Source organism: Felis catus, chromosome D2 (genome assembly GCF_018350175.1).
Source record: "Felis catus isolate Fca126 chromosome D2, F.catus_Fca126_mat1.0, whole genome shotgun sequence".
NCBI classification, from domain to species: domain Eukaryota; kingdom Metazoa; phylum Chordata; class Mammalia; order Carnivora; family Felidae; genus Felis; species Felis catus.
Window position 1 is genome coordinate 77578462 of NC_058378.1, and position 12793 is coordinate 77591254.

A 12793-nucleotide genomic window follows, 5' to 3' on the forward strand; every position below is an offset into this window, starting at 1 on the left:
CATTAATATTTGATGAATGTCATTCTAGATTTCCATAAGGAGAGACAGAAGCATGAGTAGATATAATTCCACAGTGTTTGTATATATAAAAATGCTACTATATCACATATATATGACATATAGTACTAACATATTAATAATGCTATGTATGCTATGTTATATATAATAATGCTGTACATCAAGTATATCATATATATGATATATATTATATTATTAATATATTAATAATGTTATATATTCTGTATTATAGATAATACTATATATGATATTATAATATTAATATAATGTATATATATAACATTTTGTTCTTTTTTTTCTCTCTTCAGTTTCCTCAGTGCCCAGAACAGTGTTCGGTACACAGAAGGCTCTAAAGAAATATTTGAGCTGAATAGTATCATATCATAATACCATGTTAAAATAAAACGACTTTAAATTCATTTTATTATTTTTTTCGAAAGGTATGTTTTTTTAATGTTTCTTTTATTTATTTGGAGAGAGCGCACAAGTGGGGAGAGGCGTAGGGAGAGAGAAGAATCCCAAGCAGGCTCCATGGTCAGCACGAAGCCTGATGCAGGGCTCAGTCCCATCACCCTGGGACCATGACCTGAGCCAAAATCAAGAGTCAGACACTCAACCGACTGGACCACCCGGGCGCCGCTAATTAATTTTATTTTATTTTATGGTAGGTAAAAAAAAAAACAAACCTTCTGAACTTCAAATAAATGTTTGCAGTTGGCTGAATTTCCAAAGGAGATATTAATTCTTGTAGATTCCTCCAGTGTTTAAAAAAAAACGGTGATTAAAATTCATGAAGCGATTGGAGTCACGACGCTTTTGTCCAAATTTTTATGTTTTAATATGTATTTCTTATTCTTGAGAGAGACAGAGAATGTGGACTCGTTTCCTTCCCACCTCCGAGTTTTTGTTGAGTGTTAACGACCCTCCAAGGCCTTCATTTGGACTCATGTCTTTGGTTGGTGGAGCTCCTTCCAGAAGCGCGTGCAGGTGCCAGAGGTCCTGCGTTTTCCCTGCTCAGCTGTCCGCCCACTTCTCTTTCGCTGGAGTGACAGCTTGCATCGATCTACTATCTTTTTGGATTTTGCTTTCTCTCCTTCAGAACACTCCAGACATTACTCCGTTGTCTTCTCTTACTGAGTCTGGGAAACCTGGCATTTTCCCCTTGTAGGTTTCTCCTGCATGAAGGTCTGAGAAGTCTTTGTGTGTCCTCCAAGTTCAATATTGTCACCAGGACACAGCTAAACCATTTTTTTTTTCCTGATGCCCTTTCGATCTAAAGGTTTGTACTTTCTTTCTGAGGATTCAGCTCTCTGGGCATATTACCCCTCTCTCATTTGCTGGGTCCCTAATTCTGAGAGCTCATGACCGTGTTGGACCATCTTTGTCCTCGGTGGTTCTCAAGAGCTCTAACCTGCTTGGTCTTGTCTTCTTCCTGTGCGTTTACCACGAACAATTCCAGCAAGCCTTCCTTGTCAATAATTTGATCTTTCAGTGGTGTCTTTCTTATTCCTGGCTTCCAGTGTATTGATGAGGTCATCAGTGCTGTTTTTTAAAACTTGGCCCTGTGTATCCTTTCCTCCAAAATCTTTATTTTTTTTAAATGTGTTTATGTTTATTCATTTCCTGAAAGAGAGAGACAGAGTGTGAGCAGGGGAGGGGCAGACAGAGAGAGAGAGAGAGAGAGAGAGAGACACCAAAGCCGCAGCCGGCTCCAGGCTCCGAGCTGTCAGCTTGACGCGGGGCTCGAACTCACAAGCCGCGAGATCATGACCTGAGCCGAAGTCGGACGCTTCATCGACTGAGCCACCCAGGCGCCTGCTCTGAAATTTTTTTAAATCTCATTCTATTATTTTATATCATCTCACTTGTGAGGACTTGTTTTACTGGATTCATAGTCTTACTAAGTGCCTCTTATTCTGGGGCGCCTGGGTGGCGCAGTTGGTTAAGCATCCGACTTCAGCCAGGTCACGATCTCGCCGGTCTGTGAGTTCGAGCCCCGCATCAGGCTCTGGGCTGATGGCTCTGGACTGATGGCTCTGGGCTGATGGCTCAGAGCCTGGAGCCTGTTTCCGATTCTGTGTCTCCCTCTCTCTCTGCCCCTCCCCTGTTCATGCTCTGTCTCTCTCTGTCCCAAAAATAAATAAAAACGTTAAAAAAAAAAAAAAGTGCCTCTTATTCAACATGTTCATAGGTCGTTCCCGGAATATGTTTTCATCCAGGGCAGGTTCCTTTTTGTTTGTTTGTTTGTTTGTTTGTTTGTTTTTGACAGCTACGTTCCCATTCTTTCCTGTGTTGCTGTTGCTATCATGTATTTGCAAGACTGTCACACCATGTCTTGTCTTATTCAAGTTGAACGAGTACAGCTCTTTATGTGCCTAATTTACTCTGAAATAGTGGGGGGATTTTCCCTGACCCCCTTTTCACCCTATTGAAGGCTCATTGTCTCATAGACCGCACCGTGGTGGCGATGTTACAAACTCTCCACACGAGAGTTAGGGAAAATAGATGGGGAAGGAGCAGGTCAGCGGGTAGGGAGCCGGGCCAGCAGCCTTCTCTCAGAGGCCCGGGCTCTGGTCTCTCCGGGGATGTCACTAGATGTCTTAAGTCAAGGGCCATCCCATCCAGCCAAGTCTGTGTCACACTTCTGCGGCTTTTGGCTTCCTGCGCACCGGCAAACCTCGGCTGAGGTTTCAAGGGGACATTTGGGGCCTTGCAAATTCAAGGGATCTTTTCACAGGGCTACCGCCTCTTGCCTTCTCTGCTAGAGATCCTGTTTCTTCTTAATTGAAGAGAATTTGTAAAAATGCTAAGTTTCACCAACCATCTTTCTTTTCTTGGAGAGAGAGGTTTGGGCTCCGAAGCTGCACGACATCAGGATTTTGTTTCTTTCCAAGGTCACGACTTTTCTAGACAAAGACCATTCCTTGCTTGGCTACTTTGGGTTTGTTTTGTTTTTGTTTTTGTTTCTGTAGGTTTTGTGTTTTTTTTGTTTTTGCTTTCTTTGCTCTTTGGTTGTTTTTTTTTGTTTGTTTGTTTTTTTTTTGCTTTCTTTCCTTTTTGGGTTGTTTTTTTTTTTAATTGTTGCTGTCATTTACTAATCTGTTTCTTTCGTTGGGAGTTAGGAGGATGAATATCCTTCTACTTTCTTCGGCCAGAAATCCCTCCCAATCTTCTTAAGCAGAGTGGACTAAACAAAACTTTTGTGATGACTCAGGGACCTCACTGAGACCCTAATAATTGAAATGTCCCTTAGATGCGGCTTCAGCTGCAGGTGGTGACGACGTTGCTACGGGAGGTCGGAGGGGTGGGGATCCTAGGAGAAGATCGAGTCCTTGATGCTCGTAGTTTCTTGCTGCTTTTCCTCTGTCTCATAAACATGAGATTAAACCGGTAAAGCCACGTGCCCTTCTGACCAGTGGGGAAAACGTGTATTTCCCTAGAACCGAATTCATTGGAAAAACCGGGAGAAAGAAGCCTCATTTCAAGGGTCTTCCCGGTGCCCCAAATCTCCATCTTCACTCCTGTTCTCCGGGTGTATCCCACCATCAGAGAGTGACCCGTGCTGTCACATCACGGAGTCCAGGGACTAACGCCCTTCCTGCCAGCTTGCCCACTCTGTGCGGCCACAGCACCAGCAGGTGAGTCCCCAAGTTCTGAGACTCTGATGGAAGTTCTACCAGCTGTGGGTCTTGGTTCTGAGCCACAGACCGCAACTCAGGCTAACCGCAGCGGGAAGGAATTCATGTGGAATGATGGGATACCCACCCTACTCAAAGAAGGACTGAGTATCCAGACTTAGAAAAGACAGGATCAGGGAAGCTCCAGGAACCTGGGAGGGAGGACACAGAGGACAGTTTCTTCTCGGCACTGCTCTTGAAATAAATCCACTTCAACCGTCTTCTGTCCCAAGGTTGCTCTACTCAAGACTTAAATTCACAGAGAGAGGGTCCGCTTGCCGCCCCCCCCACCCCAACCTCCATCCCTCCCTGACTAAGCAAAAGCACCTTGGGGAGGTAGTTCACCAAGCGCCTGTTAAAAGAAGGGGTCCTGGGGGCGTCTGGGTGGCGCTGTCAGTTAAGCATCTGACTCTTGATTTCGGGTCAGGTCATAATCTCACGGTTCGTGAGACATCACATCCTGCCCCGCATCCTGCTCTGTGCTGACAGTGTGGAGCCTGCTTGGGTTTCTCTCCCTCCCTCTCTCTCTGCCCCTCCCCTGCTCTCTCTCTCTCTTTCTCAAAAATAAATAAGCATTTAAACAAGAAAAAAAACTTGGCTTTTAACAAAATGTCTCTCACACACACACATGACTTCATATGATACTATCTGATGGGTCAATGTCTCAACAAATTCTAAGCTATAACAACACTTTATTGTCTGAATAACACAGTCTGGAGCTTAGGTTAAAGCGGAGAGGCAGCTTTGATGGGAGGGATACATTTAAAAACCACTAGCCTTGACTGTATGCGGGTAAATGTGAAGCCACAGTTTAGCATTCGAATAAGCCAATAATTCTGTAGGGCAAAGAACAAGTCAGAAAAATGTAATTGAGAGGCAAAACCAGGTGATTGACTGGCTTTGCTACTCCAACTGTGGTTCACAGAACAGCAGGACCCAGTATCCATATCACCTGTGAGCTTATTACAAATAAAGAATTTCAGCCCCCCCCCCCCCCAGATGTACTGAGTCAGAATCTACAACTTAACAAGACTCGCAGGTGATCTGTGCACCCATGAAGCTCTGAGAAGCACAGATTCAGGGCAAAAACCTTCAAGTCCAACTGCCTAGCTTAGCGAGTGGTTGATGTGGGAGAACTTCAGAGAAGCAGCTCAGCTAAAGGGCACAGGTCAGGATGGCAGGATGAGAGAAATCTCCATTTGCCGACCGAAGGGACCTTGACAGTGCTCACGATGGCTGTGAAGACAGACAAAAGACCAATGGGGCGCTGTCTCGTGAAGTGACCAGGCTGACACCTGGTCCCACAGGACCCACAGAACAATCTTCACATCGTTAAAAATGGAATCGCCAGACAGCTCGCATAAGACAGAGGAAGCGTGGGACCCATGAAGGATTCTTTCTGGAGAATGAACCCTGAACGGAATCCCACCTCTCATTCTAACTCCCACGTTGAAGGAAATATGGGGGACAGAGGAACACGTTAAATGACACCACCCAGGCATAAACAGCAAAATCTAGAACATTTCGCCCATGGGGAAAAGTGGGAAACTATTATGAAGAGAAGAGGCTAAAAGCATCACCCAAATGCAGTGTCGGGTGGCTGTACCTTGATTCAAATGCACCAACTGCAAAAGGACATTTTGGGGGTGATCAGGGGAAACTGAACACGCACCAGGTGTTAGATGATATGAAGGAATAATGTGGGAGAGCAATTATCATGTTACAATTATATAAAAAAGGAAAAGTCCTTATCTGTTACATAAACTTACTAAAGTATAGGTGAAACGATATGGTGTCCAGGATTAAAATGCTCCGGAAACAACAACGAACATGGGGAAGAAAGAAAAAACAAGATGGCAGAATGTTGACAGTCCTTGAGAAAGCAGGTGATGGAAACGTGGAGGTCCATTATGCAACTCTCTTTACTTTTGTAGATGTTTGCCATTTTCCAAAATGGAAAGTTTTTAAAAACAAACATGTCTGGCCTCGTATCTTGGTTCCAACACTCCCTGGCTGTGTGGCCAAGTGAAACTTACTGAACCTCTCTGGGCCTCACTGTCATCATCTATAAAATAAGAATAATGACAGGACCTGTGTCACAGGCTTGTAGTGAGGATGCAGGAGGCGATACATGTAGGGTGCGTTCTAAAACATCTGGCACATGGTAAACACTCAATAAACATCCACCACTGATTCCATACTTATGTCCTGGCTCAGGTTCTGCCCAGAGACAAATCGAGACCGGCATCTTGGAAAGCCCTGCATCAATAAAACCTTTGCAAGACCAAGGCCTTACCTTATGGAAACATTGGCAAATACAAAACTGTCAAGCTTGTTTTGATTCTGCTAGAAGACAGCGGGGGCCTGAATCACCACCCTCTATCAAGCTCAGAGCTTATTTGCCTGAAGAACCCACAGAATACTTCTAGAAGGGCATCTTGTGCTATTTTTCTCTCCTGAGGTTTCGTAGACGTTATGTCTCCGGTTTTAAGAGGCCAAGTTTAAACGACTGCCTCCTTTAAAGGAGCCTCGGTCTTCCCATCTGTAAAAGGGGCACCCTTGCGCAATCCTTTGAGGATTAACTGAGGGAACATCCCTGTGGAGCACTCACTCCAAGGCAGGCTCCTGGGGACAGCTAGTTCCTTCTCAGATGTGATTCCTCACGCTCCTCAGCCTTTCCCCAGCCCCCTCTCTTGCTCTGAAAAGAAACCCCTTCCTTTGGCTCCCCATCGGCTGCGTGTCTGGGATTGTGGGGTGCTAGCTGCTCTTCAGAAGGGACCACTTGGCCTCTTAAGAACAGAGAACATAGAACAGAGACATAACACAAGATGCCCTTCTAGAAGTATTCTGCGGGTTCTTCTCTCTGGTGCCTCCTTTTCTATTTCCTACCAACCAGGAGGTATCTGTGGGACCCACATTGTGCCCCAGCACATCTGCTCTGCTGGGCCCCGAATCTCCATATCCCCGACTCTCCGGGAAGTCCCCTGGCCTTGACCTCTCTGCCCTGAATTTGAGGAACAGGAGTATTTAAAGATGCCTCAAACAGTTCTTTCCAGCACTGGCCACTTGCCTCACTCCCTCCCTTTAAAATTTCCAGCTGAGGCTCGGTCACATCTCTCCCTGCAAGGTGTGTCTGAAGTTCACGGCACCCGGATGGAGATGCACACTTGTTTCCTTTTCCAAGAACATTCCTATTCCCCTTGAAAGAAAGGGAAAGAACAAAATATGTGATTTCTGGCTCTCCATACCATTTCCTAGAGGAAACCGTGGCCCCATAAATTGCGAGGAAAATACTAAGTCCCAAGGCCGGGTGGCTGCTGATGGTCCCAAGGGACAGAGTGATAGAGAGCAGAGCATGGGCACTGCTGGGCCCGCGGGAAGTGGGGTGCCCATTCCCTGCATTCTCTCAGGATTAGCGTGCATTCTCTCCTGTTTTTAGAACATTCCAGATGCTTTCAGGTACTCCGTAGCGTCGGCAATGTGACCACCCCTCCAGTAGACACTAGAGCACCAGCTGGGGGATCGGGTGGTTCAGAATCTGGCCCAGGGGACCCCAGGAAGGGGAGGTAGTCCCCCTCCCTGCCCTTTGCAGCATGGCGTGGCCCATGTGACAGTAACACGACACAGAAAATCCCACCAACAGTTGACGAATGACTGAGAGCTGAAACTACGGCAAGGTGAGAGGCTCAGATTCCCACCCTTCCCCTGGAGCCCCCCCCCAACCCGATCCCCATGCCCTGGGGCTCAGCACCCCTGCAGCCCGGGCAGTGCCCGTGGGCAAGAGAGGCAACGTCGGGCTCAAACCAGCGGATCAAACAGACCACAGCTCTGCTCTAGGTCACCAGCCATTAACGTGGCTCCTCCCGTCAACCCGGCTGGTCACAGCTGCCCGGACACTCTCTCCTGATGTCATTAAGAAACTGCTTTCATAGCACACCAGTGGTGGAGAAGCCCTGTCAGGGATTTCCTAAAAAGCCCCCGAGACAGCCGAGCATTGCACGCACCCGGCCCAGACAGGCAGATGTCCCCTGCTACCCCTGGGGTGCTCCAGGGACCAGCAACCCCAGTGTCACCTGGGAGCTCTTAGAAATGCAGAATCTCAGGCTCCGTCCAGATGGCCACGCCGCCTCCACATGTGACAAGGTCGCAGGTGGCTCGTAGGCACATTAGAGCTCAAGAAACCCGCGTTCACGAAGATCGTGGCATTTCAGCCAAACCATCCGAGGTAGCAACCAGCTCCCCGCGTGGTATCATTTGCAAAGCTGGCTCTATCCTCAAAGCCACTTGGAAACAGGATGTGGGGAGGGGGGTGAGGAGGAAGTGCCGTCTTTGGTTTGAATCCTGTCAAATACGGACTACACACGGGTGGTGTCGAGCCCGACTCCTCTCCGTGTGCGGGGTGGGCAAGGAGGCTGGGAACGCTGTGGCTCCCGATAGGGCTCCGCGTACGACAGGCCCACGGTTCCCACCTCAAACTCACAGGGAAACGGGAAGCTACCCAGCAGACAAGCTAGGCCAGCCCCATTTTTATACTGCTTTTTCCAATGCACTCAATTATAATGGCAATTGTTATCATGGGGTTCACGGCTACACTTACTGAAAGTTGAAAAGCCCGCAAATGTATGCAGTTCACTCTTGTAACTGCCCCCACGAGCCCTCGTTCGTGAACCTGTGGCCCCACGGACGGTTTGTGCTGGAAGTTCGGTGATCAGAACCTGGGCAAGGTTCTGATGAGCTTCAGAAAGTTCCACGTGGCAAGTGGAGGGAAAAAACAAGCAGGGAACCCAGAGCTGGACGCTAAGCCTGGAGCCGACCAGCACCGGGGATGAACAGACTGGAGCCTGGGTGTGAAAGGCAGGAGGGGCCGGGGACCTACATCTAACCTGCACAGCCCAGCCGGGAGAGTTCTCTGGCAGGTTGCCAGTGAACTTGAGGCAGGGTTTGCAGAGCATGGTCGGCTGCCTCTCATTCCCAGGGCCATCCCCCCCATTGGCCTCTCTGTCCAGTTTCATTTGGGTTCACTGAGCATGCCCAGAACAGGCAAATCCATAGAGACAGAGAGCAGATTAGTGGTTGCAGGGCCTTGGGGGCGGTGGTGGGGGAAGCTAACAGGAAAGGGCTTTTCTTCTGGGATGATGAAAATATTCTGGACCTCTACATAGGTGTGATAAAGCATAACACGGTGAATACAGTGAATGCTACCAAAATGTACATTTTAAAACAATTATTCTTGTGTGTATTTTACTTCAATAAAGAAGTGAAAAAGTCTAAGGCCCCAGAGGTCACGCATTTAAATCTAAGAGGGGGGCGCCTGGGTGGCTCGGCTGGTTAAGCGTCCGACTTAGGCTCAGGTCATGATCTCGCGGTTTGTGAGTTCGAGCCCCGCTGACAGCTCAGAGCCTGGAGCCTGTTTCGGATTCTGTGTCTCCCTCTCTCTGCCCCTCCCCCACTCACGCTCTGTCTCTGTCTCAAAAATAAATAAACATTAAATCTAAGAGGATATTTGTCTCCTTTGGGTGGAAAGATCTTCCTGGCTTTGGTTTGTGAGACCCTCTCAAGACCCCCCAGAGCCAGTCACGGCCTCAATGTTCACAGATGCCCCCAATGCAGGAAGGAAGGCAGAAGGCCACAACTGGGCTTCTGAACTCACTCACTGTTTCTGTCACTCTGGGCAAGACGCTTAATGTCCTCAAGCCTCAGTGTCCCCTCTTTAGAATGGCTGAGAATGGGGGCGCCTGGGTGGCGCAGTCGGTTAAGCGTCCGACTTCAGCCAGGTCACGATCTCGCGGTCCGGGAGTTCGAGCCCCGCGTCAGGCTCTGTGCTGACGGCTCAGAGCCTGGAGCCTGTTTCCGATTCTGTGTCTCCCTCTCTCTCTGCCCCTCCCCCGTTCATGCTCTGTCTCTCTCTGTCCCAAAAATAAATAAACGTTGAAAAAAAAAATTTTTAAAAAAAGAAAAAAAAAATAGAATGGCTGAGAATGGTTAGTTCTACCTGCTTCATAGGAGATCGTAAAGAACAAACCCAACAGGGCCACGAAAGCCGCCCAAACACCCCGCGCCGTCATGAAAGTAGGTTAGCTGTCAGGCAAGGAGCTAGAAGCAGCCTGCTGATTGTAGGAGAAAACCCACACAAAGGAGATCCACGGGGAACCCCAAGAATCCATTCGGTCCAGCCCCCAGCCTCCTGGGGAGAATGGCTGTGCCGGGCTATGGGGCTCTGACACATTCACTGATTCGAAAACTATTTTGAGGATGCCAGTTCTAGGCCAAACGCCCATGTAGGTGTTTGTTGCGGAAACAGAACAAGATGGGTGAAAATCTCTGCCCGTATGGAACATTCCCTCTGATCCCAGGGACAAGCAGTGGGCACGCAGGTGCCAACGTGAGGCTCCATCACTCACTACCCTCGTGCACGCCTTCACCAGGCAAACGTTCGGGAGCCACCCCTCTAGGCGGATGGAAGAAGACAGGGCCCCTCTGTGGGCAATGCAGGGTGATCATGAGGCCGTACACGAAGACTCATCTGAACAAGGCAGTCACCCGATCCACCTGCCCATCTCGCAGAAATGCCACTTTTCTGAGACCAGCGTTGTCCCGTGCGCTGTGCCTTTTAAGTTATAGAAGCTCTGTGAAGCCAGAAGCCATAGGCTTGGCGTGACTAGTTTATCAGGCCACTGGTCAACCCAGAAGAGAAGGGGGCACAGAACAGGAGGTCTGGGCCAGAGTATAATGTCCATCCCTGGCCAACCTGGCTCACGGGGCCAGAACACCTGCTGGGTCCCTAGGAGAGCAAGGGTGCTTAGGCTAGTGAGGAAGTGGGGGGGGGGACAGAAACCTAGGGAACATCTTCTAGACTCATGACCACAAGATCAGAGCCAGGAAGAGCCCCGATAATGCCAGTTGTGACATGAGAGGGATAAGACATTAAGTCACTGACTCCGGTGGATACATCAGCCCAGATGAGCTCAGATCAACCAGGGAACTCAGTTCACTAAACAAGGGTTTGGGCTCAAAGGAAGCCGCACACCCTGCAGGGTTCGGAGGGCGCTGGGACCCAGGACAGGTAAGTCTGGATGAAGAGAGGGGAGGGGTGCGGGAAGCGGACCAGGCAAGGACTAACCTGTAGACGAGGGGTGCAGGGTGCCGGGGTGGGAGCACAGGCCAGAGAGGGGCTAGCCCGGGGGGAGCAGGGCTCTTGAGGGGAGGGGAGGGGAAGGGCAGTGGGGAGTAGACACCGGCTGCTGTCTATGAATCATGAATAAGGAGAGTGGGAGGGGAGGGGGAGAAGATGGAGGGAGAGAAAGGGAGAGGGAAGAGAGGGAAGGCGGGGGCGGCGGGGAAGGAAGGGGAGGCAAGGAGGGTGGACTGAGTACAGAGAAGGGGATGGGCCACTCAGGGACCCGGGAGCGGCCTGTGCCAGCCCGCTGCAGTCCGGCTGGGCTCGCGGCCTCCCCAGCCTGCCCACAGCCCGTCAATGCCGCTTTTGTGACCCGTGACCCAGGTACGAGACCCGGCCCCTCCTCCGCCACCAACGGGGAGCTCAGCTCAAGGCCTCGCATCATCTGGTACCCCGCGCAGCGGGTCATAGGGCAGGGAGGCAGCCTCTCTCACTGGCACCAGAAGCTGCAAACAACCAACTTATCACTGCCCCTTTGTGTGGGAACAATGGGGTCCCCAAGAGCTCTGCCGGCCAGAGAGAGGAAGTCTCAGGACAATGACCTCCCTTCCCCCATTTCCTAGTCTGTGTGAAAGTGTGGGGATGGAAGAGATCTCAGGGCTGCAGAGTCTCGGTGGCTCAGTGACCCCGGCGGGCCCAAGTTCCCACCTGTATATTGTCATCGCCTGCGACGCAGTGACTGCTGGGCCATCTTCTTAGCCTGCGTGTGGCCTCCAGAATGCCGCACACCTCAGCCTCACCTCCTGCTCTATTTTTATCACCGTTGGACACCACAGCATCTACTCACTTGTTTGTTGTCGGACTCTCTTTAGTGAAATGCAAGCTCGCTGGAAACAGAATTTGTCCTGTTCAGCGCAGAATTCCCTGGCATTTAGTAGGCGCTCAATAAATATTTGTGGAAGGAATCTGCCCCTCCCCAACTTCCCACAATGCATTTTGCTCTCCCTCACCCCTAAAGACTCTGAGCTCCACTCATGCTGTTCCACTGGTCTAGAACACACTTCCAGCCCCTCCTTCGTGTGGACAGGTGTCACTTCTTCTCCAGCGTTCAGCTCAAGGGATTCACAGCCCCACTGTGGGCTCAGTGCCTCCGTCCTGGCCAGATTTGCCACAGCGCATTGAAATGGTGCAGTCGGTTGAGCGTCCGACTTCAGCCAGGTCACGATCTCGCGGTCCGTGAGTTCGAGCCCCGCGTCAGGCTCTGGGCTGATGGCTCGGAGCCTGGAGCCTGTTTCCGATTCTGTGTCTCCTTCTCTCTCTGCCCCTCCCCCGTTCATGCTCTGTCTCTCTCTGTCCCAAAAATAAATAAACGTTGAAAAAAAAAATTAAAAAATGAAATGATCAGCTTATGTACAACTGTTTCATCCAACGGGACTGGAAACTCCTCGCGGACAGGAGAAAAAAAATGCTGTCTTTAATTTCACTAACCTCAAATTAATCTTCAGCATTTCCATCAATTAGAAACACAGGCCCCACACCACAGCAGCATTAGCAGTTACCTGTGACCCGTGGCACTAACCTGTCTTATAACTGCTGCAGACATTGCAAAACGGCATTTACCCTCCTCCTTACCTTGAAATGTAGTTAGTACTATATTTGTTACTGTAGTCATATCCCCATATAGACTTTCATTAATACAGAAGCATATGCATTATTATACCACACACGCTTAATATTTTCATAGCCATGTAAATTGTATCTCAATACCTTCAGCGTCTTTGTGATCTTGTGTATTTTATTTTATGCGTTTAAAACCATCATTCTAAGAAGGTCACTGGATGACCCAGGGGTGCCTGAACTCCCAGAGGTCAGCCCGCCTCTAGGATTTGGGTCTCCCGCGATGAATAAGAATAGGTAAATCTCCCCTAGAACTGCGCTCCATGGGGTGAGACAGAGAGTGAACACGAGCACAAGTGAATAA